This window comes from Vulpes lagopus, chromosome 20, assembly GCF_018345385.1.
Source record: "Vulpes lagopus strain Blue_001 chromosome 20, ASM1834538v1, whole genome shotgun sequence".
NCBI classification, from domain to species: domain Eukaryota; kingdom Metazoa; phylum Chordata; class Mammalia; order Carnivora; family Canidae; genus Vulpes; species Vulpes lagopus.
Window position 1 is genome coordinate 2,626,781 of NC_054843.1, and position 25,575 is coordinate 2,652,355.

The 25,575-nt window shown below is 56.6% G+C and overlaps 1 long non-coding RNA gene across 1 annotated transcript; it reads right to left on the reverse strand.

Annotated features, from left to right (window-relative positions):
* Positions 1 to 14,907: 14,907 nt before the first annotated feature.
* Positions 14,908 to 25,444, reverse strand: LOC121479515. The gene is made up of 3 exons (XR_005984737.1): positions 25,385 to 25,444; positions 23,529 to 23,758; positions 14,908 to 16,396 (listed from the first exon to the last, which is right to left on the reverse strand). It is a non-coding gene; the product is annotated as an uncharacterized LOC121479515 (long non-coding RNA).
* Between the last annotated feature and the right edge of the window lie 131 nt (positions 25,445 to 25,575).

Here is a 25,575-nt window from a genome sequence, read left to right on the forward strand (position 1 = left end):
CACTCGAGCTGAATGCCAGCCCGGCGCACACAAAGGCTGGTATTTGCTTTATCTACAGGATTCCCATCGCGCCAGCAGTTTGCCGGCGCACTCACAAAGCCCTGGCACCCCGATTTTCCACTCCAGGGACCAGCGGGGCCCACCCGCAAATCCATACACTGCGGGCCCGCAGGCATGGCCATGCGTCAGCGGGAAGGCACCTGGGCTGAGCCCTCGGCCGACTCTCCGTGGGGTCGACCCCACCACGGCCCCGGGGCGGGGAGGGAAGGCACTGCAGAGCCCCCCAAACTGCGTGTGACCAGGATGCAGACGCCGTCCTGGCTCAGCGGGCTGTGGGGCCGGGGACAGTGGTGGCACGTCTGCTCGCCGGCACTCTGCATTTTCAGTCATCTTTGCCTGGGAATAAAGGGCTATTTCTCGGAGTTTATTATTTTTACAGCAAAAATCTTTCATACACTCTGAAAAGTGGAGAGGATGGTACAGCGCGCGCCCACACACGCAGCGGCCGGGGTCCACACAGCTGGGTCTGCCCTGGCTTCTCAGAAAGCATCTCGGGGGAAAGTGAGGGCCCAACGTCCTGCTAGGGGCTGTGACCCCGGGGAGGCATCAAAAATAGAATCCAGGGAGTGAATAACCCAGGACACAACGTGCAATAATCCACGCGATGCGGCGGACGCGATCTGCTACTGGCCACAGCCCCGGCAGGTGCATCTCCAAGCCACGATGTAATGGTGGGTTCCTTCCTGCCGACACCCCACCCAGTGGACCCGCCTTTTATGTGCCCCCTCCTCCGGGCAGCCGCTGGAGAAGCACAGCCCCTAGAGGCCAGGCAGGGTGGCCCAGCAGGTGCCCCCATGACCCACACCACGCTGGGGGAGCCCACGACCCCCTACTTCTGGCCGTGTTAGCGGCTCAGTCCCGTTTAGGATGTTGCATCGCTTCTCCAAATGCAACAGGCCTGCCTGTAGCTTTTCTTTCTTGATCTGTCCACACCCGGGTTTGCTATCAGAGCTGTGATCGCCTCACAAAACAGGGCAGGGCGGGTGGGGGGTGGGGGCAGGGGGTCATGCTTCTATTTTTCTTTCCTCGGGAAGAGTTTCTGTGAAATTGAAATTGTTGGGATGCCTGGGTGGCTCAGGGGTTGAGCGTCTACCTTTGGCCCAGGTGGTGACCCCGGGGTCCTGGGATGGAGTCCCACATCGGGCTCCCTTCATGGAGCCTGCTTCTCCCTCTGCCTGGGTCTCTGCCTCTCTCTGTGTGTCTCTCAGGAATAAATAAACAAATAAAATCTTCCAAAAAAATTAAGATAATTGTTTAAATGTTAGTAAAATGCCTGTGAACATCCAGGCCAGAAGTTTCATATTTGGGGACATTTTTCCTACCCATTCTGTTCCTTTTTTTTTTTTTTTAAGATTCTATTTATTTATTCCTGAGAGACAGAGACACAGGCAGAGGGAGAAGCAGGCTCCCTGCAGGGAGCCCAGTGCGGAACTCGATCCCGGAACCCCAGGATCACACCCAGGGCCGAAGGCAGACTCTAAACCGCTGAGCCCCCCAGGGATCCCCCCAATTCCGTTCCTGTAGCGGTTCTAGGACTCGGGTCTCCGTCTGCCTGAGCCGATGGCGGGCTGCAGCTCCCGCTCTTCCGCACACCGTTCGGCTTGGCCGCCCGCCGCACCTGCCGGCTCTAACCTCCCGGAGCGCCAGGACGCAGAGACGCTCACGAGCTCTCCTCCGGTCCCATCGTCGTCTCCTTCCTTCTCTTCGACTTTTCCCTCGGTTCATCTGGGGCCGTTCTCAATCTCATCACATTTTTTTTGCCACTCAACTCTGGGCTCTGCTGACCCTCTCTAGGATACACTGTTTTCTGTTTCATGCATTTCTGCTCGTGTGGTTACGTGCTCCCTTCCGTGTTTCCTGGATTTACTGTACTATTAATTTTTATTTTCTTTGATGTGGTTACCTAGCTGTTCGGTGTCTTCTTCGCGTCTCATGTGAGCACGGTGGGATGGAAGCCCCTGTTCACCCCGCAAGCTGCACACCGACGAGTCTGTGGTGAGACCCTGAGGCTCGAGGGAACATTGCTATGTGCTTATTTTTTCCCCATCCTGAGCCCACGCTGATGAGGGGCAGTAAGGGAGACTCTCTCATGAATAAATAAATAAAATTAAAAAACAAAACTCTGAGGTCAGGGCAGTCCTAATCCCCGGGGGTTGCAGGGACGGCGGCCAGGGCGAGGGGAGTACCGGGGAACCCGCAGAACCCCGCAGGCTGCAGGGCAGAGGCCGAGGCAGGGCAGGCCCAGTCACTTTGCTGCTCTGCGTCTCTCGGGCTCTGTGCAAAATGCCTACCTCTGCTTTTCTGGATGAATCACGGCTCACTGCCAATCACCATCATCAGAGGTCAGACCTCTCACCCACCCCAACCTTTGCTTCACCTTCTCGACCGGAACCAAGAGCAGAAACCCAGGCAGAAGGGATGCTGCAGGATTCGGGCGGCATTCCCCACCCCCCCCAGAAAACCTCCGGTTTGCTCTGCAGTCCCTTCAACTGAACAAGCCCATTGATATGATCTAGAACAGTCTCCCTCCCCTTCTTTTTTTATTTTTAAGATTTCATTTATTTTATTTTTTTTTTTTTAAATTTTTTTTTTTAAAGAATTTTATTTTATTTTATTTATGATAGTCACAGAGAGAGAGAGAGGCAGAGACACAGGCAGAGGGAGAAGCAGGCTCCATGCACCGGGAGCCCGACGTGGGATTCGATCCCGGGTCTCCAGGATCGCGCCCTGGGCCAAAGGCAGGCGCCAAACCGCTGCGCCACCCAGGGATCCCAGATTTCATTTATTTATTCATGGGAGACAGAGAGAGAGAGAGAGAGGCAGAGACACAGGCAGAGGGAGAAGCAGGCTCCATGCAAGGAGCCCGACACGGGGCTCGATCCCGGGATACCGGGATCATGCCCCGGGCCAAGGGCAGATGCTCAACCGCTGAGCCCCCCCCACCACCACCGCAGGGATCCCTAGAACAGTCTCCTTCAAAGCCAACTAATGGTGGAAGTTACGTGTCCCTACAGAACACCTTCCCACCAACGCCTCCCTCAGTGTCCCAGTGAATCCCCGGAGACCGTAGCCTGCCTCAGTCACCCAGAAAACTGACCATCATGTGGCTGCTCAGCCATGGGAATGGACGTGCCACAGACCTGCCTGCCCCTTAAACCAGTAAAGACACGACATTTTATGTCACATTTATTTACACACACACACACGTGCACGCACACACAGATCCCTGACCATCAAAGGCTCCGATCTGTGTGAATGCCCAGGCCTGGAGACCACCCAGGACGTGTGACAAACTTCACCCGGAGGCCCAGAAGACACCCCCACCAAGGGATGCTGTGGCTGGAAGAGGCTGCAGTCGGCAAAGCGGGGTTTGCGGCCGCAGCTGAGCTGTGTTCTGGCTGACCCGCGGCCCCGTGCCCTCGGCCATGCGTGCGGCACCCCTGCCCTCCAGCACGAGCTCAGCACCAGCTGCCACTCCAGCTGCAAGGCTCAAAGGGCCGTCCGAGGGTCACTGTGACTCTCCCTCCTGGCCTTTAATCAGCCACTGTGGTGGGCAGAGTGACGCCCCCCAAACTGTGCCCCCCGCCCCGGATGTCCGACTCCTAATCCTGAGAACCTGTATATATGCTTATTCGGCACGAGGCTTGGCAGATGCGATGGAGTCAAGCAGCCGGAGTGGGGAGACCCCCCAGGTGTGCCTTGTGCCCTCTCGGGGCCCTTAGACGGAAAAGCGGGAGGCGGGAGGGTCCGAGAAAGAGGACAGAGGTCAGAGCGGAAGGACCGTGAGTTAAGGAATGGGGACCCCCTCTGGAAGCTGGAGAAGCTGAGGATGGTCCCCTAGAGCCTCCAGAAGGAGCGCACGTCTACAAACTCCGTGACCTGCGCCCCGCGACACGCACTTTGGACAGCTGACCTCCACCGTAAGACAGTTTGTGTGGGTTTAAGCCACCGCGTTCGTGGTAACTTGTCCCAGCAGCCGCCAGGAAGAGACGCGGATGTGCCCAGCACGACGTTTCCTGCCAACCCTGCCAACCAAATCCAAGGTGCGGATCCTGACTTAGATAAACTCTCTGTAAAAAAAAGACATGTTTGAGACAATGGGGGAAATTTGAACACAGACCATTAGGTTGTTAAGAAGTTATGTTGGGGAGGGCACCTGGGGGGCTCCATGGTTGAGCATCTGCCTTCAGCCCAGGGCATGGTCCTGGAGACCCAGGATCGAGTCCCACATTGGGTTCCCCGCAGGGAGCCTGCTTCTCCCTCTGCCTGTGTCTCTGCCTCTCTCTGCATCTCTCATGAATAAATAAATAAAATCTTAAAAAAAGAAAAAAAAAGCTATGTGGGGAATGAGATGGTGTGATGTGCAGATCCGGATTGAAACACTGGGGCTGAGGGGTGCCGGGAAATGGGGTAGAGGAAGGGACGTGGCCACATCGTCGACCACTGACAGAGTGTGTGAGGCTGCAGTGACTTCAGGTCCCACGGAGGGGAGAGCTCACCCCGCAGAACATCTTGCATCTTCACTGCCAGGCCCTTGCTCCTCCTAAGAGCCGGTGGAGACCCCACTCTGTGCGTGTGCGGGAACGTGACCAGGCACTGCCTCGGGAGCCACGCTCGGGTGCGTCCAGTCGGGCTCACTGCAAATCACATCCCGGGAACTGCCTTTACACTTTGCACACACGTTCCCGTATGAGCATTTCTGTAAGTGAATTCCCAGAAGTGAAGTTGCTGGGTCAAATCACCACATTCCCGCCGAGATGAGAGCTGCAGCTCCTTCCTCTCTATAAATGCATAAAGGCGGATATACAGGCAACCAGTACAATGTTTATGTCCTCTTGTTCCTCCAGAGGAAATTGCACAACGTGGCTTTCCCTAAATCTAGTTAGGCACGCATGAAGAGTCCATCACCCGTTGAAATAGATGAGATTATCTCTAATGGTTTTTGCGGGGTTTTCCAAGACGCTTCCCCTATTAGAAGGGAAATAAAGGAAAGCCCCACGATGGCCAGCAGCACAAAGCTGGCACCTTCATTCTGCTCTGACAGCTCCCGGCGGACAGATCTGGGCTGGTAGGCGGTGGCCAGCCCTAGTCCTCGACCCTCCCTAGGGCACAGTTTTAGGGCTTTATGAATAAACAAGTTTTAGGGCTTTATGAATACACTTTCTCCCTCTATCTCGAGCCCTCTCAAAAGCCAAGGGCTGACCAAGGTCTTCGGTGCTCCGGGCAGCCTAGGGAGCAGGCGCTCTCGCATCACCATGTTTGCAAATTTAAGAAGTTTGGGCAGAGATGGGACGCCCGGGGGGCTCAGTGGTTGAGCATCTGCCTTCGACCCAGGGCTTGACCCCGGGGTCCTGGGATGGAGTCCCACATTGGGCTCCCCGCAGGGACCCTGCTTCTCCCTCTGCCTGTGTCTCTGCCTCTCTCTGTGTCTCTCATGAATAAATAAATCTTTCTTTAAAAATAAAGAAGTTTGGGCAGAGAAATTCACTGGAGCCTGACTTCCACCCACCTCCACCCCCCAGGACTAGCGCACCGCAGGCGTCCAGTAAATCCATTCTTGGCGAATGAATGAATGATTTTCCTTCCCTTCTGAGTCCAGGCTCACACCTCAGCCTTCCCACAAAACCCGGAGGATGCGGAAGAGGAGGCTCTGGTCAGACACCAGCAGGCGTGGTCAACAATTTGCGAGGGTCATTTCTGCTTTTATCCACCTGCCCCACCTCTGCCCGAGGCTCACCCTTGGGGGCTGTTTGAGCAGAGCCGCCAGCGCCTGTCAATCTACCAACCAGAGGCTTGCGGGGACGGTGCGGTGCGGGGGCACAGGCACGTCCTTGCTAACTCCGAAGTCCCACAGCTCCCATCATAATCTGTGCCGCGCTCCCCTGGCCGTGCCCCATATGCGAGTGGCTAGGGAAGGCCTCCCCCGCCACCCGCAGGCCCACATCAGCCTCCTCCCCACTCGTGACCACACAGACAGATGCCCACACACTCGACAGCCACCTCCGACCTCTCCAAACCCTTCTGGGAACCCACAAAGGCACCTCAGAGAAACGATCGCCCTGAAACTTCCACAAAGCTCCCATTTCTGTGTCCCCAGGCCTGACGGCTCCCGAGAGCCTCTGTCTACACCACCCGCTCAGTTCACGGAGGCCCCGTACTGAGCTGAATCAGGTCCCCCAAAAGATATGGGTTCCCCTCCAAAACCCATGAGGGCGAGCTCACTTGGAAATAGGGTGGTTACGGGTGTGATCGTGTTAAGGCGAGGCCGTGCTGGGTTGGGGTGGGCCGCTGACCTCGGCACTGCTGTCCTCACGGAGAAATTCGGACACAGAGACACACGCAGGGGGAAGAAGGTGTGTGAGACAGTCAGGGTCTGTTGTTTGACACCCCTCCCAGTCCGTGGCACTTTGCTAGGCTCCCCAACACCCACCGAAGCCCCTCTGCCCCGGGAGTGACTGCCGTGAGACGTGGGTCCGGCCCGGAGGGGACAGCTCCGCCCGCACCGCCAGGTGGCAGCTCAGCGGCCTGCGCAGGCTCCATCCCCATCTCTGGGTCTCTGTCTTCTCTCCATAAAACAAGGGTCCACATGGGCAGCTCGAGGGCCCTTCCATCCGTGTCCCCGGGTCTGAGCAGGGCCTGTACCTCTGTGCTCTGAGCGCAGCAGCGCTGCCCCCCCTCCCTTCCCAGAGAGCACCCACATCACAACACAGCTCAGGCCAAAGGACCCGTGCGTCACGGCCCTGCCCCGTCAGCACAGGTGGACCAGCGCACTCGGGTGCCTTCCCCCAAATGGGGAGGTAGGGGCTACAGGGGTGGTGGTGTGGTGGGTGCTGGGGTGCTGCAGCCGGGTTGCCAGGGATCAGCTGCGTGTCCACCAGGCGGGGTGTCCGTGCAGCTTGGGGAGGGCAGCACACCGGTGGGGGCGCCACCTGGGCACCTGGCGAGGGCGGTGGGCGAGCAGACTGGGCTGCCAGGAGGCAGCCTGCTGGACAGGGCAGCCCGGCCGCAGGACGGGGACAGAGCAGCCGCGGGGTTGGCTTCACCAAACGCAAACCTGCATCAAGGCATAAAGACGGGGACACCTTGGGGTCTCAGCGGTGGAGCCTCTGCCTCCGGCTCAGGGCATGACCCCAGGGTCCTGGGATCGAGTCCTGCATCTGGGTCCCCGCAGGGAGCCTGCTTCTCCCTCTGCCTGTGTCTCTGCGTCTCTCATGAATAAATAAATAAATAAAATCTTTAAAAAAAAAAACAAAAACTTAAAGACGGCTGGTCCAGCAGCGGTGACTGGCGCCGGGCTTCTGCAGAGTCCTGGCGAGAAGCGGAGAAGCACGCTGGTGCTGAGGGGACACCAGGGAGGCAGGATGCCTGGGTGAGCGAGGACTGCCTGGGACCCTTGCACAGGGCGGACTGTGGATGGGGGATCGGGCACCCAGGAGCCCTGCCAGGAGGGAGCCCTGTCATCCTCACTGCAGGCCCCACCCCACCCCTGCCTCTTCACCCCTCAACCCCCATCCAGCCCATCCCCTGGGTATCACCCCTTGGCCCCCTCTGGGCTCCTCCAAACACCCCCAAACCTAGGAGCCCCAGAGCCCTGGGGTGGGAGGGTGGCCCCTGCCCGTGTTGGCAGGTGGAGCGGGAGAGAGCCTGCACTGGCCCCTAGTGACCTCGGGGGAGGAAGAAGCTGCCCCTCCCGCAGCCTCCCTGCAGGGCTGTGGCCCCCAGAGGACGTCCCCGCCAGGTAGGACATCCCCACCGGACCCAGGCCAGGAGCCGCAGCAAGGCGGGGCTGAGTGCCAGTCCCAGTCAATGCACGAGACGGGGGCCACGTGCACCCTGCAGCAAGGCCACCGTGCACTGAGTTGAGACAAATAGATATGCCGTCACCTGTTTAAAAGAACATGCAGGTGGCAGCCCGTGGGCTCAGCACCTGACGCCCAAGGAGAGGCCAGGCTGAAGAGCAGGGCAGGCTGGGAGCCAGACGTGGAAAGAGGTCCCTAAGTGCCCCCCCATGTCGCTTTCCACCTTTCATACTCGTTCTCCACCCGAAACCTCATCAGCAGATTCCGTGTGGCCTCCTCTTAGGAGACACCGATTTGTCGTCTCGTAGGAGAGTCTGGTCACTGTCATGCAAGTGAGCAGCGGCAGAAGGAAACCTTGATAAATTTATTTTTTATTGGTGTTCAATTTGCCAACATACAGAATAACACCCAGTGCTCATCCCGTCAAATGCCCCCCTCAGTGCCCGTCACCCATTCACCCCCACCCCCCGCCCTCCACCCCTTCCACCACCCCTAGTTCGTTTCCCAGAGTTAGGAGTCTTCATGTTCTGTCTCCCTTTCTGATATTTCCCACAATAAATTTATTTTAAAAATAAAATAAAATATAAAATAAAATAATGTGAATCTACATGTCACAATAGAAAGATATATTAAATAAATGGAGTTTGAAAGGTTAAAAAAAAAACCTTGAGCCTTCCCTGCGCCCAAACATGGGAGCGTTGTGCCCCCTGCTGTCCACCGCGACAGTCACGCCAGGGTTTGGAAAACCCGACTTTTCTGAAAAAAAAAAAAATTCTGAAAAAAAAAAAAAAAAAAAAAAAAAACCCGACTTTTGCAGCTCCTGAGGCTACAACTCTGAGGCCCCCCAATGCCCGCAGGCACACTGGGCTCAGCTGCTCGGAATGTTCTACAGGAGTTTTTTTTTTTTTTAATTTATTTATTCATGAGAGACACAGAGAGGCAGGGACACAGGGAGAGGGAGAAGCAGGATCCCTGGAGGGAGCCCGATGCGGGACTCGATCCCGGGACCCCGGGGTCACGCCCTGGGCTGAAGGCAGACACTCAACCGCTGAGCCACCCTAGCGCCCCTGTTCTACGGTGTTCTAGAAACAGGGACGTATGCACATCCATGTTCCCCACAGCGCTACGCACAAAGCCTGAAAAAGGTGGACGACCCAAACACCCAAACACCCACCAGCAGATGAATGGATTAAAAACAGGTGTCAGGGATCCCTGGGTGGCGCAGCGGTTTGGCGCCTGCCTTTGGCCTAGGGCGCGATCCTGGAGACCAGGGATCGAATCCCACATCAGGCTCCCGGTGCATGGAGCCTGCTTCTCCCTCTGCCTGTGTCTCTGCCTCTCTCTCTCTCTCTCTCTCTCTCTGTGACTATCATAAATAAATAAATAAATAAATAATAAAATAAAAATAAAAACAGGTGTCATATACGTACAATGGAATATTACCCAGCATTAAAAGGGAAGGGTGTTCTGACACCTGCTAGGGCACGAGGGCCCTTGAGGACACCAAACTGAGTGAAGTCAGTCCGACAGAAAAGGACAAAGGCTACAGGATCCCACTCAAAGCAGGTCCCTGGAGGAGTCAAACCCAGAGAGATGGGGTGGGGGGGGGGTTAGGACAGTGGATGCGCCAGGGGCTGGGAATGGGGGTGATGAGGAGTCAGTGTTTCATGGGGACAGAGTTTCATTTGTGAATGATGAAAACACCCTGGAGGTGGGGGGGGGGTGCACAACACTTAAAAACGGTTAAAATGCAGGGCGCTTGGGTGGCTCAGCAGTTGAGTGTCTGCCGTCAGCTCAGGGCGTGACCCCAGGGTCCTGGGATGGAGTCCTGCATCGGGCTCCAGGAGGGGAGCCTGCTTCTCCCTCTGCCTGTGTCTCTGCCTGTCTCTGTGCATCTCTCATGAATAAATAAATATTTTTTTTAATGGTTAAAATGGGACATTTTGGGCAGCCCCGGTGGTGCATCGGTTTAGCGCCGCCTGCAGCCCAGGGCGTTATCCTGGAGACCCTGGATCAAGTCCCACGTCGGGCTCCCTGCATGGAGCCTGCTTCTCCCTCTGCCTGTGTCTCTGCCTCTCTCTCTCTCTCTGTGTCTCTCATGAATAAATAAAATCTTTTTTAAAAATGAGATAGAGAACAATGTGTATTGTGTGCTAACATTTACGCCAAAACAGAGCAAACACAAGTTACAAGCGGTGGATTGTAACTGCACAGATCGCGGGGCCCGGTGGAAGCTGGCGACACGGCTGCTCTGGGGGGACATGGGGACGGCACAGGGCCTGCGGAGCTTCTCATTTTGAATTCTGGACCATGAGAATGAACTACCCTCACATAAAGTCATTAACTGAGATCAAAATGCAAAGATTAGGGGGCACCTGGGTCGCTCCGTCGGTTAGGCAGCTGCCTTCAGCTCAGGTCATGATCCCGGGGTGCTGGGATCGAGCCCCGCATCATCAGGCTCCCTGCTCAGTGGGGGAGTCTGCTTCCCCCTCTCCCTCTACTGCTCCCCCTGCTTGTGCTTTTTCTCTCTCTTGAACTCTCTCAAATAAATTCTTTTGGGCAGCCCGGGTGGCTCAGCGGTTTGGCCCTGTCTTCAGTCCAGCACGTGATCCTGAAGTCCCTGGATCGAGTCCTGCATCCGGCTCCCCGCAGGGAGCCTGCTTCTCCCTCTGCTTGTGTCTCTGCCTCTCTCTGTGTGTGTGTCTCTCATGAATAAATAAAAATAAAATCTTTTTAAAATAAATAAATAATAAAATCTTTTTAAAAATCCAAAGGAATAAAGATGGAGAACCCAGTATGGAAGGTCGTGTGTGTGTGGACCACCTTTACTCTGCTGGAAATAAGGTGTCCCAGGGCCCGCATGCAGCTCTTAAGACTCCTTAAGGGTTTAACTATGTCTGATACATTATAAGTGCCTAAAAGAAAGCACACAGGCAGTTCCTTTTGTTGAGACAGGGTTAACTGGTTCCCCGTGGGAGGGCGCACAGTAATGTCGCCTTCATCCCATCAGGGCAGCGGGCAGGACCCTTCCTGGCCCCCTCCTCCCCTTCCCCCGCTCTGAGGCTGTGTTCAGGGCCACCTGGGAGATGGACATCAGCCTTGCTCTTAAACACCAACTGGGGAGTGAAATTTCACTGATTTCCTCAGACCCAGCAACAGAATCGAGGGTTTGAGAAGGAACATCGGGAACCAGCTAGTCCAGCCCCATTTTACAGATCAACAGACCAAGGCCCAGATGGAGGAAGGGACTTTTTCGGAGCTGCCCAGCTGGTACTGATCCCCACTCGGCTCACACACTCACCAGGCCTGTGCTCGGCGCTTCCCCGTCTCATCGTAGCAATCCGGGCAATACCCTGAGGTAGGTACACAGAGGAGCCCCATTTCACCAACGGGGACACTCGCTTGAGAATTGCCCCTCCTGCCCAAGGCCTTCCAGTCTCCCCCTAGTGTGTGCAGTGGGAGGGGGCGTCCAGAGACAAGGTCCCGAGCCATTGTTCATCTGACTCCTGGCCGAATGCCCATCCATCTAGACTGAGTAAGAAACAGCAACCCCAGGGGGACCCACTGCCCCCCACCTCACTGTTAAGCCTGCTTGTTCAGGCCAACCTCCTCCTTCCACAACCTCGCCTCCATGGCCCACGCGGGCCATCTCCTCTAACTGTGACACCTCCCAATCCTCCACCTGCATGCCTCCAACCTGGCCGGTGCTCACCCTCTCGGGATCCGCTCCCCAGCCAGTCTTCCCCTGCTGCCTTGTCCTCAACACACCAAGCTCTGCTTTAAAAATAAAAAAAAAATAATAATATAAATAAATAAGGGACGCCTGGGTGGCTCAGCAGTTGAGCATCTGCCTTCGGCTCAGGTCGTGACCCCGGGGCCCTGAGATCAAGTCCCGCATCGGGTTCCCAGCAGGGAGCCTGCTTCTCCCTCTGCCTGTGTCTCTGCCTCTCTCTGTGTGTGTGTCTCTAGGGAATAAATAACTAAATCTTAAAAAAAAAAATCAGTTTTGTTGAGCTGTAATTCACATACCATAAAGTTCACTCCTTTAAAGCATACACTTGCGTGGCTTTCAGTCTTCCATGAATGCTACAAATCACACTGTCAAATTCCAGTGCATTTTCGTCCCCCCAAAAAGAAACCCCGCATCTGTCGATACTGCCTCCCCTCCACCACCTCCTCCCTCTCAGCCCCTAGCAACCACTGATCAACTCTCTGTTGCTATGGATTTGCCTCTTCTGGACATTTCATATGGTGGAACCATGCATTACGTGGTCCTTTGGGTCTGAGCCTTGTGTCCCTGGGGTCCCCCCGCATCACGGCGTGTGTCAAAACCTCCCTCCTCTTATAGCGGAGCAACAGGCCTGCTGCACCAGAGCGCAGGTGCTCATCCGCTTGACTGTCGAGGGGGCTCGGGTTGCTTTCTGGCTGTCGCATCAGACGCGCAAGCCCGTGGACAAGCTTGTGTGAGACTAGATGCCGTCTAACAGGAAGGGGGTCTCAATTGTCTTCTCCTTCACACTCCCCAGGGGCACCTGTTGACTTCTGGGTGGCATCCAACCGAGGTGTCCAGGCCTCCTCTGCAGCTCCCAGCCTCCCCCTGCATTGTCCCCTCCCCCCTCTTCACAACTGGGAGCCTCAGCTCACCTGTCATGACCTCCAGTGGCCTTCCATGCCCATCTCACCTGGTCTCAGCTGCCAGGGCCTCCCCTCCCATGCCCTCTGGGCCCCTACAAGCACTCATTTCTTCTCTTGGCGGCTCTTGGCAAGGTCTGACATCACGTCTCACGTTTTCTTCTTGGTTTTTTTCTCTCCCCGTGAACATGGGGTCCCTTAGGACCTGCTCTCATTCACCCTGGGCCTCCTGATGCCTCCAGCAAAGCCTCCCTCTTAGGAGGTGCTCCTTAAGCATGTGATGAATGAAGAAGTGGAAGACAGAACGACTGACTGGAAGCTCCCGGAATCCCTGGCCCACAGAGCTGCATTTCCTAAAGTGTCTTACGAGCCCCGGCTGTGGATGTATCGTCCTATCTGGTGTGTCCTTGTGGGATTTGGCTGGTTGGTTGGTTGGTTGGTGATTTTGGTTGTTGTGGGGTTTTTCCCTGTGTCATCAGAGCGCGTCTGTCCGTCCACGGAGGAAGCTCAACTGTCCATCCTGAGGTCTGTAAGACTCTGTAATGCTGCAGGATGAGTGTGCTACCTACACGTGCACATCAGCATTTTCCCTTTTCTTTAAAGGTAAGATGGCAATGAAGAGACACGGGCTGATTGGGACGAACAGCGCTGGGCAGCAGCAGAAGGCAGTGTGAAAACTAATAAGGGAACCTGCGTTAGAGCCAGTCGGGGGCCAGCAGGGGGCGTCCTCGTGGCCCACCACGCGGCGTCCTACAGGGGGGCCCTCGTGGGTTCACAGTCAGCACGGTGGGCACACTGCCATGGGCTCCAGGCGCCGGCAGGGTGACCCCAGCAGGGTGTGCAAGGATGGTCGGAGCTCCCCCGGGGATGCTCCTAGAACCCTGGGTCAGGAGACCCAAGAGGACCTGGGCCCCAAGGACTCCTCTACCAACCGAAACAGGCCTCCTTCCAGGACCTTCTGGCTGACTGGGACACGTGCACTGGCCCTGGCCTCCTGCTAGAGGCCTGTGGGGTGACAGCGCTGGCTGGTGACAGGCTGTAAGGTTCTTGACAGATGAAGGTCCCTCGGGGAACTGTCCCCTGGCCTAGTCACACCACTCTGTGTTTATTGGTCTCCCGCCTGAAATGGAGCCACTGTAGCCTGTGATAAGAGCTGTCCCCCTGGGGTCCTGGAAGGAACACAGTGCTCTAGTGGGGTCCGGTCTCAGCTAACTCAGGGTCCCCCCACCCTCCTCCTTGGGAAAAGGCTTGCGTCCAGTTCCTTTGTGTCTCCACCTCCCACGCCCACCTCCAGCTGACCCAGCTTCCCCTCCTAAACCCAGGGGACTTGCCGAGGGCCAGCTAGTGGGGACAGAGGTCACTCGGTGACCGCCCCTTCCAAGGAGGCAGACAGCGGTCCGAGGGGCCTCAGGGAGGCCTGCATGGGAGGAGTCTCTGGGCTGCACTCGGTGCCTGGCGTCACACAGAACTCCTCAAGCCAACTATCAGGCCCTATTCTGAAAGAGAAAACCAGCCTGGATCAGAGTAGAAACAGCTCCAGAGATGCTTCCGGCCTGAGCCGGCAGGCCCCATTCAGGAGACAGAAACCACGGGGAAATCTGAACAGGGAACGTTCATTCCGAGGAATTATGAGCAGGGCATTGGAGAGCAATGGAGAGTTGGTAGCAATCGTTTCAGAGAACACTGGGGTACAAGACTAGCAGATGTGGGGAGCAGCCCTCAGGCTGGCAGGGAAGACCCCCGCCCCAGCCCTCATAGGGCTGCTTAGGACCTCCTAGAACCCTGGGTCAGGAGACCCAAGAGGACCTGGGCCCCAAGGACTCCTCTACCAACTCCTCTACCTCTATCAACCTCACCTGACATTCAGGTGAGGCCTGCTTAGGACCTCACCTGCCCCCTGGGGTGCCGGGAAGGTGCCACGGGAGGTGCTGTGCGCCAGGACACTCTGCCGAGCCACCCAATGGCATGTCAGGAGCAGCAGCTCACGGGACGCCCCTTGTCAGGTCACTCCCCTGCGGCCACTGGAAGAGATGCCAAGGGGAGATGTTGGCCACAGCACATCGCTGGTGCTGTGCAATGCACAGACCAGAAAGAGAGAACCTTCCCCTCCACTGTGCCAAGTACCGATGGGGCTCGACGGCACCCCAGCTGGCAGAGGAGACGGCTCACAAAGCCCACCTCCATGATCCAGAGCAGGCAATGGGCAGATGTGAAAGCTCAGAGGCAAGAAACTGAGAGCTGACATGAGCCCACACCCTGCCAAAGTCCATCCCCACATTCTGTCCTTCCCCAGACATCTCTGAGCACCTCTGTGTGCAGGCCCAGGGCCAGGGGACCAGAGACACAGGTGTCTGAGACCCCAGCCAGCGTCGCCAGACTTAGCACATAACAATGAAGGACAAATTGCAGATAAATGGTGGACGCATTTTTAATATAAATCCCTTGTGACATTAGGGACATACTTCCACTAAACAATTAGTCATCATTTATCTGAAACTCAAGTTGAGCTGGGCGTCCTATATTTTCTTTGGAACCCTGAGCCCAGCACTGCCCTCAAGGACACAGTGTGACGGACCCTCCTTGTTCTCTTCTGTATCTAACCCACTCGGCGATTTCTCCATCGCTCAGGAAGGCACTGGACCTGCTTCATTTCCAGGTTCAGCACGTCGCTCTCCCTCGGCTTAAACTTTGGTTGGTAAACCTTTGGGGTAAATAATGAGGTTTGCTATCACCCCGTCCTCTGACGGGCAGACTTCCTCTCCAGGTTCAGTGCCCAGCATCGTATTATTTTTTTTTTTAAGATTTTATTTATTTATTCATGAGAGACACAGAGAGAGAGGCAGAGACACAGGCCGAGGGAGAAGCAGGCTCCTCGCAGGGAGCCCGACGTGGGGCTCGATCTCAGGTCTCCAGGATCAGGCCCTGGGCTGAAGGCAGGCACTAAACCCCTGAGCCACCCAGGGATCCCCCCCAGCATCGTTTTAGATCAAAGTTGTGCCAAACGCGTGTTAGAGGAGCTCCTGCACCTTCCAAGCAGCAGCAACAGTGTAAGCGGCCGTCCTGCTGCTCAGGAAGCCCCGCTCTGGCCACCGCAGAGGCTTGCATTTACCCCTCCTCCGGGAAAGCTTCTACTTTCAGTCTTCACGGGACATAAGACTCCTTGTGCAAACCGGGGAAACATGTCAGGAACATTACTTTTCCCAAGACATTCAGAGAGGGCACGTGTGGAACAGTTGCACAGAAATAATAACATGTTAGTCCTCTTGTCTGCGGCGAATCGATGCTGCTCGTAGAAGGGGATCGTTACACCAGGCGGAAAATATTTCTTGCGTTATCAGGACACGTTTGCACAAGGAGACACGGGGACGCGGCATATGCCTTTGAGAACCGTGGCCGTCCCCAGTCGAGCCCAGCTTTACCCTGAGCGCCCAGCCCGTACTTTGCACCTTGAAACCCTACCCCGCGCCTCCCTCCACCATTCTAATGGCCTTTCTAGAAACAGGGCCCCGGACCCAGCTGCCTCACAGGCACTTGAGGACTAAGGTTGTCGCCTCATACAGTCATAGCAAAGCGCATCCGTAGGATTTTCAGATGCTTCCTGGTCCCTGATTCCCGCCACAGATATTCAGGCTGTTTTGTATCACTACGCGGCTTCGATTTGTACAGCCAACCTTCTGAATATTCCTGCTTACCTGTAACGAGGATCTTCCTGCTAGATCCCAGCTGCCTTCGTGACCCAACACGCCTTGGCGGACGTCGTCTTCTGCATCGCCAACGCCGCTCCGGTTGCTCCTGCTCGGCACCTTCTCCCTCCACCGCCACGCGGAGTTTTCCGGGCGGTTCTTGGTCATCACAGGCACTGTAAGACTTCAGCGGCTCATCCTCCGATTTCCTGTCTTATTGACCTGAGAAACAAAGGGAGAAGGAAATGGAGACAAAATTAAGTGTCCTTATAACCTGCAGCCCGTTGGCAAGTACTGGAGGCCGGCAGAGTAGAAAGTTCCTCCAGGAAGCTCCCTAGGGTCTTAGTGTTAATGCCCCACTAGAGGGAAAAACAACCTTGGTTTGACCAGAGCGGGGCCTCCTTAGCCTGTGAAAGTCCTTTTGGAGCTTCCCTTCCCTTTACTTCCCCCAACCCCAAAGTAACAGTCACCCCTCCCAATCCCAGGGCGCCAGCTCTTTCTGCACCTGGTCCTGTCTTCCTGCTTTACTGAAGTCACCTTTTTGCATCAAAGACGTCTCAAGAATTCTTTCTTGCCGGTGCCCCCAGGCCTCAGCAACACTGCCCCCAAAACACATCAATACGTCTTGGTGGTTCCTGCATCCCAATCGGTTCACCCGAGGCAGCACAAAGGAGATGGTTTGTTAGATACACCCCAAGGGAGCCACCAAGGAGGGACTGTCTGCCCCAAGGCCATGGTGGGGGCTGTGGCTCACGGGGAGGAAGGAGGTAGGAGAACATAGAGAATTTTCTGGTAACCTTGCCGTGCCGGTTATGAGTACCCCAGGGGTCAGCCAGGGCCCATGGCTATTCTGAGGTGGGGCACCTGATAGGCCTGTTCGTGTGCAGCCCGGTGGTCACTGCGATGTCGTTTTGGAATCTAGGTGAGGTTTGGTGGGGGCGAGAGAGAGAGGATCCTTTAGATTCCTTGGTGCTAAAAGGTGGTTTTGTTAAAAGCACGGGGACAGGACAGGACTGGTAGGCAGAAAGAGCTGCCCCGGCTTCTGAGGGGTGACTCTGATTACATATACTCGGGAGTTGGGGGAGGTGAGGGAAAGGGAGATTTCCAAAGGATTTTCATGTGTTAAAGAAGATTCACAGACACAGAGGCCTTGCTATTGTCAAACCAAGGTAGTTTTTTCCCTCTAGCCAGGCAGTAGGATCAAGACAGTAGGGAGCTTCCGGGAGGAAGGTCAGGAGGAAGGTCGCAGGGATCGCACCCAGGGCTGGAGGGTCGGGGAGGTTGGGGGTGTCCGCTGGTGCCTTGTCCTCAGCCGCCTTCTGTTCCCTCACCAGCTGTGGGCCCTTCTGCCTTCCTCACATTTCACTGGTTTAGCCTGTTGCCTAAAAGCAGCCTCTAGGGTTCCTGCTGTGGGTTCCTGCTATGACAGGGACCGCATCTTACGCGTCCCTCCCCCAGCAAGCAGGGGGTATCTTTCCCTCTTCTTAAATTCATTCATCGTGCTCTTGAACCCAAAGTCACAAAAGGAAAAACACATTCTAGAATTTAAGACATACACAGTGGAGCGCTGGCAGGGGGGGAGGGTGGCTCAGTGGTTGAGCATCTGCCCTCGGCCCAGGGCATGATCCCAGGGTCCTGGGATCGAGTCCCGCATCGGATCCCCCGCAGGGAGCCTGCTTCTCCCTCTGCCTGGGTCTCTGCCCCTCTCTCTGTGTGTCTCTCGCGAATAAATAAATAAAATCTTTTAAAAAATAAAACATACAGTGTCAGTGACCAGAAGAGGTGCCTGCATGCTGGGGGGGGGCGCTGGGGCATTAGCCCCCTCAGGTCGGGTCAGGTTTTGCAGCAACTTGAATTTTGGCACCAAACTTACAAAAAACAAAAACAAAACCCACAACTTTCTGGTTTTGGAGCTTTTTGTATATCAGAATTGCAAGTAAGACTGATCCTGAACACAACACTGGTGGAAATGTGAGTGGTGAAGGCCGCTCTGGTGGTGCCGCAGATAGAAACGAGACCCATGGTCCTGGAAACTCCAATGGGCGCCGGCACGTGACAGCTGGGCTGGGTTGTCCTGGTGTTCGGTGGACAGTGAGCTCGAGGGAGGAAATTGGACCTCTGGCTGAAGGTCTGTGTAAGCAGAGCGTGGAAGTTGTGGCTTGGCTGCTCCCGAGGCCTTACTGTAAAGCAGACATGTCTTAAAGACGGATTTGCTAATCAGAAAGGAAGAAGAACTTTCAGATTTGGGAAACTCCCAGCCTATCCGTATTGCAAAAACTGAGAACATGAAGAATGTGTTCAAGTGACCGTCACCATCGATGAAGAGATCAGACATTATTCTCTAAGACAAGGGAGAAGGACGCTGAGGCCTTCAGGGACCATCAGAGCGACTCTGCCGCTGGCTGCCCAAGTGCACTGGGGTCAGGGTCAGGGTGGCTTCAGGGAGAGGCAGCAGCCCCTGCACAGCCAGGCTAGTGCAGCTCCACCCCCACACTCTGTGGCTGCAGGTGCTTCACCACCCCCCCCCGCCCCCGCAGAGTCCTGGGACTATGGCTGCCTCCACCTAGATTTCAAAAGACAGGGCTCCAGGTAGAGCTGTAACTCTGTGATCCCAACCCCAGGGAGCCACCACGGGGGCAGGGCCCTGGCATGGAGTTCCACCTGGGGGGGGCACCCAAAGCTAGGGGGCAGGGCCGCCTGAGCCTTGGGGAACCAGCCCGGCCTAGCAAAGCCCCAGGAGTCCTGGAGGGCAGAGGATCCAGCCAGAGGGCTCTTCTCAAGCCTCAGACTCTCACAGATTTTCTTGTAGTTTGGACTTCCTCAGCCCTGTCACCCTGTCCTTCCTTCCAGCTGCTCCCCCTTCGGGATGGGAATGTCTGTCCTGTGCCCCAGCACTGTGTTCGGGCAGGTTCAGGGTCTGCCTTAGGATGAACGTGCCTGGGGTCTCCCCACCCTGAACTACGTGAGACTTTGGACTCCGACCCTAGAGTAGATGCTCGAATGAGTTCAAACTCAGGCTGTTGGGATGGAGTGAGCCTATCTCTCATGGGGGAAGGACATGATGTGGGGGCCAGGAGTGGACTGCTATGGTCTGAACGTGCTCTCCCGAAGCTCACACGCTGAAGCAGACCCCCAAGGTGATGGCAGTAGGGGCGGGGCCTTTGGGGTGACTGGGCCAGGAGGGGGAGCCCTGGTGATGGGGTCAGCGCCCCTAAGAAGGAGACCCCAGGGAGCTCCCTCGCCACTTCCCCACTGTGAGGACACAAGGAGAAGATGCCATCTATGAACAAGGAAATGTAGAGAGCAAGATGAGCCACTCATGTCAAGCAAGCATGACACAGCAGCCAACGGTATTGAGCTAAGACCAGATATCACTCAGACCAGCGCAGGCCGCCAACACCCGGACCCGACAGCGTGCAGAAGCACAGGAGGCCTGCAGGGGCCCCAGACGGATGACATCCCTCGACAAGGGAGGATTTTTGCAGGAAACCATCAGACTTCCCAGACGTTGACCCCTCCACATCTGACCACTTCAAAAAGGCGCCTGCTGCGGAAGGCCCTGCCCGAATGACCTCCACGAGGAACAGGGATCCTTCCCCGCTGGAACATAAGAAGCGGTGCGTGCCGAGAGCGGACCCAGACGGGACGGGCCAGAGGCCTTATCCCCACCGCGCACCCACACACTCACTTCGCCCTGGGATGGTTCGCTTATGTCCTGTTCCTCATTTGTTGTGCGGCCTGTGTCCTGCTTCACTTCGTGGGACGTGCAAGAAGTCAAGTTCCACACGTGGTGAAATGTCCCTGAGTGTGGAATCCTGGACCTGCTTCATCGTCACGTGCACCTTGCTTGAGGACCGAATAAAGCCGGACCTGGGGCAGACACGCCTCGTGCGCACACCTTCATAGCGTGCTAACCCTAACCTGCCATGAAATCTTCTGGCGCCTTGATCTTGAACTCCCAGCTTCCAGCAGTGGAGGACATACCTGTCTGTCATTCATTAGCCACCTTGTCCTTGGTCTTCTGCTACGGCAGCCTGAGCAGATGAAAACAGTAGCATAAGGACTACTGTGGTGACCTAGGGGTACTGAAACCCGGCCAAGAGGAGCAAGGAATTAGAATGGATGTGAGAATAAGGGAGACACAAAGCCAAGGACCACCCATGCGGATGTACGGTACGGATGACGAACAGTCACTAAAGGCTGAAGTAGGCGAAGTTCTGGAGTTGGGAGGAGGAGAAAATGAGATCAGCTGGAAACACGCTGAGCTCAAGGTGTTTGGCAGACTCCTAAGTGGAGACCTGTGTTCCCAACTGTATTTGTATAACTGCCTCAGTAACTGGTACAACAGGTATCCCCCTCCCCAAATATCAGATAATGGATGGACAGATGGGTGGATGGATGGATGAGTGATAGATGGGTGGATGGTTGGATGAATGGATGACAGATGGGTGGGTGAGTGATGGATGGGTGGGCGCTTGGGTGAATAGACGAATGATGGATGGGGGGCTAGATGGTTGGATGGATGGATGGACGATGAAGGAATGATGTTGGTGGCCCTGGTTCTAATAACCATATATTTTTTTAAGATGTTATTTATTTATTCATGGGAGACATACAGAGAGAGGCAGAGACAGAGACAGAGGCAGAGGGAGAACGGGGCTTCTCGCAGGGAGCCTGACGTATGACTTGATCCTGGACTCTGGGATCACGCCCTGAGCCAAAGGCAGACGCTCAACCGCTGAGCCACCCAGGCGTCCCTCTAGTAACCATATTAATTCCTTCTGATGGAGCCTTGTATTTGAGTTCAGTTCCCATTTGCAGTGTTTATCCTGCCTTCCACCATTTTTCCCAGGGGTTCTACAGCTGACACCCTACATCCAGCTTCCAAGTCTTCAGGAGTCATCCTCCCTGGACCATGCCATGCATCTGCACCCTCTGGATGACACATACTGCCTGCTGGACTGGCATCTGTCTTGTCACGTATCAAGCCTTACCTCTGAGTCCCCGTTCTTCCTCACATATGGAATGTTTGTTCTGATGCCGAGTGAACAGGTGAATTCATCCAAACACTGGAGCTTAGCCTACAGCCCCCGTCCAACCAAGAATACCCACAATCCCGCTACATAGCCTACTTCTTGACCACATCTTCTTGCTCTCTGTTGGGACAACTGCTTTTGAGACTGTCTGGTCTCCTGGCTTCCCAACTCTGGCTCTCTTCCTCCAGATGTCACTGCCCAGGCTCCTCTGAAGGGTCCTGCTGCCACCCTCCCCCAGGCACTGCTGCCCCTTGGAGCTCTGGCCCTTGATCCACTCTCAATACTTAAGAGTCCTGAACCATCAGGCAAGACTGCAGGGCCCAGAGTTTCTCTTAATTTTGGAAGCTAAAGATCCCCTTAGGAATTGGACAAAACCATGGACTATTTGCCCCCAGAAACACACACATGTACTGAAATTCTGTATATATGGTCCAGAGTTCCATACATATTTATACATATTAATTCCATACATACGAATGAAACCCAAATATGCTACTCCACCTGGATGGGCCTCTCCCCAGAGCCTGCTTGCCTTTATTTATTTATTTATTTATTTATTTATTATTTTTAAGAGGGTTTCATGCCCAGGGTCACCTGGTGGCTCGTCTGCCTTCTGCTCAGGGCGTGATCCCGGGGTCCTGGGATGGAGCCCTGCATTGGGCTCCCTGCTCAGTGGGGAGCCTGCTTCTCCCTCTGCCACTCCCCTTGCTTGTGCTCTCTCTCTCTCTCTGTCAAATAAGTAAAACCTTTAGGGGGGAAAAATCCCTTTTAAACAACAAGAAAGTATGGCTTAAACAGCACACATTTATTCTCACCTAGTGCTAGAGGCTGGAAGTCCAAGGTCAAGGTGGGAGCAGGGCTGCTTCCTCTTGAGGCCTGTCTCTGGGGTCGTAGACAGTCCTCTCCTGTGTCCTCATGTGCAACTTCTTTTTTTTTTTATTATTATTTTAAAAAGATTTTATTTATTTATTTATTTATTCTTATTTTTAAGATTTTATTTTTTATGAGCAACACAGAGAGAGAGGCAGAGGGATAAGCAGGCTCCCTGTGGGTGATCCCAGGACCCCTGGGATCACGACCTGAGCCAAAGGCAGACGCTCAACCACTGAGCCACCCAGGTGCCCCTGTGTCCGAAGTTCTTATAAAGACCCCAGTCAGATTGAATCAGGGCCTCGCTTTACCTTAATCATCTCTATAAAGGCCTCATCACCAAACATTGTCCCATTTTGAGGGAAATTCATATGGCAAGGCTTCAACGGATGAGTTTCAGAGGGACGTGGTTCAGCCCATCACAGCAGCCGTATTCAGTGCCCGTAGCTTGCACCCAGGACTCTGACCATCACCGCTGCCACCCCAGCCCCAGTTCTTGCTCCCCATTTCTCACCAACATAACTGGCCCTCTAGCCACTTGTCATCTCTGGTCTTATTACCCTCAAAGGAGCCTGAGGCCGGGTGTTTAGGGTGCGCCGAGGATCTTAAACAGGGCTATGAGCGTGTTGGACTTTGGAAAGGTCCCGGCTGCATAGGTAACGGCGACTGGTTTCCCATTGGTGCTCTAACCGTCGCCCACCAAGCGGCTTACGACATGTTATTACCTCACAGTGTTGTAGCTGGGAAGGCTGCTGGCCTCGGCAAGGCTGGGATCGGGGGGTCAGCCAGGTGGGCTTTATGGGGACTCTGGGGAACAGTCGTTTTCAGGCTCATTCAGGGTGTTGGTAGAGTTCAGGTCTATGCGCTTAGGGACAATTGCCTGTTTCCTTGCTGGCTGTCCTTCAGATTCTAGATGCCACCTGCATTCCCTGCCTCACGGTTCCCTCCAGGGACAATGGGTTGAGTCTGTCTCATGCTTCGGTCTCTGCCTCTGCCTCTAGTCAGAGAAATCTCCACATTTACGGGCTCTAGTCACTGGTCTGGGCCCAGCTCAATGGTCCAGGATACTCTCCTACTTCAGGGTCTGCGACCTTAATGACATGGGCAGTCTCTGCTCTGCTGAGTCCTGAGGGGATGAGACTCCTGGGGGGGACGTGAGTCCTGCCTGGATTTGAGGGTAATACGACTAGAGATGACAAGTGGCTACAGGGCCAGTTGTGTTGCCCTGGGTTTCCTTTGAGGCTCCCCATAACTGCATTTGGGGCCACCCCAGCATCTCACTAGCATCTCTTCACACGCAACCCGCTCTCAACTGTGTTCTATATTAGATTTTAACAGAACTGGAGACACCTCCCTCACCCAACATTGAACATTTCCGCCAGGATAACTCACTTTTGTGCAGTCCTCATCCCAGAACAAAACTGGGATTTCTCCACCGGTTTACTTACGAAGGCCCTGAGATTGCAAGCGCAGGTCCAGTGCACTCGCCCCGGAAGACGCACGCAGGAGGCTCTCTGCTGCAGGACCGCGCACGGCACGGAGGCTGCCAACCATCCCCGGGCCTGCAACAGCTGGATTAGGCGATTCGCCACACACACAGCGGGGCACCAGCAGCTGCAAAAGCAGCGAGGCCGATGGCCACGTGCTCCTTCCGACCCAGCCATCTCCAGGACGGAGGCTACGCGAGAAAAGGCAAAGGGGAGAAGAGTGGATGAGGAAGGACGGACGGCAACGTACATGTGCATCTTCTCATATTAAAAAGAATAAACAAAAAACATGGAAATGTCTAGGTCCATGGAAAGGACCCAGCATCCCCTTAGACTGAGGCCTGGTGCTGGGGGAGGGGGGGTGGCAGTGAGGCTGGAGCCTGGGGGCAAAGTGAGGATGGGCCCCTCTCTGGTGGGGTGGGACAGATCAGTGAGGGTGGGCCCCTCTCCTGGGGGCATAGGATAGTGAGGACGGGCCCTGGGGGGAGGACAGTGAGGACGGGCCCCTCTCCTGGGGGGGACAGTGAGGACGGGCCCTGGGAGGGACAGAGAGGACGGGCCCCTCTCCTGGGGGGACAGTGAGGATGGGCCCCTCTCCTGGGGGTCAGTGGGGACGGGCCCCTCTCCTGGGGGGGACAGTGAGGACGGGCCCTCTCCTGGGGGGACAGTGAGGACGGGCCCTCTCCGGGGGGGACAGTGAGGACGGGCCCTCTCCCGGGGGGGACAGTGAGGATGGGCCCTCTCCCGGGGGGGACAGTGAGGACGGGCCCTCTCCTGGGGGGACAGTGAGGACGGGCCCTCTCCTGGGGGGACAGTGAGGACGGGCCCTCTCCGGGGGGGACAGTGAGGACGGGCCCTCTCCTGGGGGGACAGTGAGGACGGGCCCTCTCCGGGGGGACAGTGAGGACGGGCCCTGGGGGGGACAGTGAGGACGGGCCCTCTCCTGGGGGGGGGACAGTGAGGACGGGCCCTCTCCTGGGGGGGACAGTGAGGACGGGCCCTCTCCTGGGGGGACAGTGAGGACGGGCCCTCTCCGGGGGGACAGTGAGGACGGGCCCTGGGGGGGACAGTGAGGACGGGCCCTCTCCGGGGACAGTGAGGACGGGCCCTCTCCTGGGGGGACAGTGAGGACGGGCCCTCTCCGGGGGGACAGTGAGGACGGGCCCTGGGGGGGACAGTGAGGACGGGCCCTCTCCTGGGGGGACAGTGAGGACGGGCCCTCTCCGGGGACAGTGAGGACGGGCCCTCTCCTGGGGGGGGGACAGTGAGGACGGGCCCTCTCCTGGGGGGGGGACAGTGAGGACGGGCCCTCTCCTGGGGGGACAGTGAGGACAGGCCCTCTCCTGGGGGGACAGTGAGGACGGGCCCTCTCCGGGGGGACAGTGAGGACGGGCCCTGGGGGGGACAGTGAGGACGGGCCCTCTCCGGGGACAGTGAGGACGGGCCCTCTCCTGGGGGACAGTGAGGACGGGCCCTCTCCGGGGGGACAGTGAGGACGGGCCCTCTCCGGGGACAGTGAGGACGGGCCCTCTCCGGGGGGGACAGTGAGGACGGGCCCTCTCCGGGGGGACAGTGAGGACGGGCCCTCTCCGGGGACAGTGAGGACGGGCCCTCTCCGGGGGGACAGTGAGGACCGGCCCTCTCCGGGGTCAGCGAGGATGCCCCGCTCCCTCCCCCGCCGCCGCATCCTTCCGCAGCGAGGGCCTTCCGCGCCCCGGCCCGCACCCTGCACCCCGCACCCCGCACCCCGCACCCCGCCGCCGCCCCGGTCCCTGCGCAGCCGGGTCTGGGGCCTCCCGCGCTGGGCCCCCGCGCACCGGCCCGGCTCTCCCGACTCCAGCCCCGCGGGCAGCGCGCGAGCCCAGGGGTCCGCCCGCCCCGCCCCTCCCGCTCCCGCGCACGCGCACAGGGCGCCCCGCCCGGCCCGCAGCCTCCGCCCCGCCGCCCCCCGCGCGCCGCCTTCCGGGAGAGGAGAACTCGGACGGGGGGGGGGGGGGGCGGCCGCACG